Source organism: Euprymna scolopes, chromosome 24 (assembly GCF_053919585.1).
Source record: "Euprymna scolopes isolate OS-2025 chromosome 24, ASM5391958v1, whole genome shotgun sequence".
Classification (NCBI taxonomy): domain Eukaryota; kingdom Metazoa; phylum Mollusca; class Cephalopoda; order Sepiida; family Sepiolidae; genus Euprymna; species Euprymna scolopes.
The window spans coordinates 48,963,316-48,966,138 of record NC_136505.1 but is presented as its reverse complement, the minus strand read 5'-3'; the positions used below and the strand labels follow the sequence as shown (position 1 = coordinate 48,966,138).

At 39.0% G+C, this 2,823-nt stretch overlaps 1 pseudogene; it reads right to left on the bottom strand.

Moving 5' to 3' along the window:
* Nucleotides 1–830: 830 nt before the first annotated feature.
* On the bottom strand, nt 831–957 carry LOC145247008 (U2 spliceosomal RNA; annotated as a pseudogene).
* Between the last annotated feature and the right edge of the window lie 1,866 nt (nt 958–2,823).

Below are 2,823 nucleotides of genomic sequence, written 5' to 3'. Positions count from 1 at the left end.
AACTCTCGTTCCACGCCGTTTATTAATTTCTTGTAAGAATTATATTTCAGTAATACATTTCAAGTATAAGGTACTACTTTCCAATTGCCCTGTATATATCTATATCTTCTATAATATTATATATAGGAACTTAGTCTATATGTGTCTGTGTGTATCTATGTGTCTGTGAGTTCGTTCCCTATGGATGCGAAACGGCTGGGCTGATTTTTATGAAATTTCTCACGAAGGTACTTCATGTGCCCGACAGTTTTCCCAGATAGGTTTTGTATCGGAATGCCGTCGATAAGTAATTATAATGGATAATCAAAATACTCCGATGAAACAGGCGATTTGGATCGAAGTTAACACTTCCACAACCTAAGATCTCTACTGCATTTAAGAAGTTTTATTACTACACAAGCCGAAAGGCTCGACATATAAAATCAACAGTAGGCTCTTTTATGTTACAGAGGTGAGTTCGAAATGAATGTTTCTGTTTAGAGCACAATTGGAATATAATACTTGATTTTTTGCATATTGAACTTTAATTCAAGCCATTATATATGTAAAACAAGGCCGATAGCCATTAGTCGCGTGCTCTCGTGTAATGAATGCGTGAATGTAGGATTGACATGAAATTCTTAAAGATAAACTAAAATGACCGAAAAATGGGCTGAAATGACTTAAATAAATAAAAAGTAAATGCCTTAGAATGACTTTAATAAACTTAAGGATGAATTGGATGACCTTAAGAATGACTTGAATGCTTAAAAAAATAACTGGAATCCTTCAAAAACAACTTGAATGATCTGGAGAATGAATTGAACGGTTTTGAGACTGAATGGTTGTAAAGTGGGTGATCGTTTTACATAAAATTAATATAGAAAAGTGATCCCCCACTTTATATAACAATAAGTACAGCATGTAGTAAGAACAGATACTACACTGTAATCTTGGCCAAAAGGCCAAGAAAAGGGTATTTATTTGCTGCCCCACCGAGCAAATTAGGCACAAGGCCGATTTTTAATGTGAGGAGTGAAGGGGAAATGGGAACTAACTCCCCGGGGAGTATGGGAGCTGGATAGTGACAATTGGTATGAAGGGTTGGTATTTATTTGCCCCGCCCCCCCACCGAGCAAATAAGGCACAATGCCGATTTTTAATGTGGGGAGTGAAGGGGAAATGGGGACCAGCTCCCCGGGGAGTAGGGGAGCTGGATAGTGACAATTGGTATGAAGGGTTGCCCCTACATTAACCAAGGTCTTATATGTGGGGTTGGTATTTATTTGCTCCCACACCGAGCAAATTAGGCGCAAGGCTGATTTTTAATGTGAGGAGTGAAGAGGAAATGGGGACCAACTCCCCGGGGAGTAGGGAAGCTGGATAGTGACGATTGGTATGAAGAGTTGCCCCTACATTGACCAAGGTCTTATATGTGGGGTTTCCCCCACATATGGTCTTTGCTTGCAGTATCTGCCGGAACAGATACTACACTTTGATCTTTTTTATATCGTTTATTTCCGTAATGAAAAATTTTTACAATTAAATAATGAGAAATTCAAAAAATAAAAGCAAAAAATTAACATATGTAAACAAACTTAGGCACAAGACCATACAACACTTTTATCTTGGCCAAAAGGCCAAGAAAAACTTTAAAAGCTAAGAACAGCATCTATTAACAACAGACCTTCGATCTTAACCAAAAAGGCCAAGCACAAAAGTGTTACGGACGGACCGACGGAGTGACTTATAGAGTCGCTTGACCGCGACTAAAAATGATTTTATAAAATTCACAGTAGGTCTTCTATAGATCAATGTAGATTACAATGTATGGTGGAGCAAGTCACTGCAGGGAGACATTTAAGAGTTCTCCTGATGCCGAAGAGCCTTCTTACTTTAATAGTTTTTTTCTCGTCAAACTGCTAGACTTTCGAATTACTTCTCTATTTTCCGCTTCCTTGACATATCAATATGCAGAAGTTTAAATGCAATGTCAACAGCTATCTAACTGCTCAACCCCCTGTTCATAGTATTTTTAATTCGTTAGTGAACTAACCTTATTGGAAAGAGTACAAAAATAAATATCTCATCTATTAAGTAAAAAACGGTTTTATTACCTTTTAACTGACCCAACATTTTGTAGACTCCGTCGCATAGAACAGAAGAAAGGAAAAAAAAACAAAACTGGATTCGCTTTCTTTTCTTAACAGAAGCGTTTATATTTGGTATTTCCAACCACGCAATTTTTTTTTCTAAATATTTAAACAGTTCATTTCTTCTTTACGGTCACGTGTGACATTTTTCTCTGCTCTGACGCAACTCATGCGCCTCGAACATGCCTCAAATCTTACTTCTTCAACTACTCGTGTCTCGAACACGTCGTTTTCCTATCTTGTGTTTCGCGAACACGTCCATTATCGCTCTCTCGTGTCTCTAACACGCCTTTTAACGTTCTCGTGTCTCGGACACATTTCGAATCCCCATAGTCTCGAACACGTCTCGTATACGTCTGCTTCTCTAAACACGTCTCAAACACGTACTTCTCTGAACACTGCTTATCCGTCCTTTTTCTCTGCTGTGACGTCACCCGCGTATCTTAAACATGTGCTATCCGAACACAGAATGCTTTTACTCGGTCGTCGCAACATGTGTTCATTTATTGTCTTTGCCGTGACGTCACATCGCACAGCCGGTGTGGTCATTTGCATATGTTATACGCTGCTGCTGATAACAGAATTAACGGCTCTGTTACATAACACTGTCTGTCAAGCTGGAGCGCTTGTCGCATCATCGAAGATGGGCATCTCCCTTTTTCCACGAATCGCTTGCCTTTGGAATTCCCTT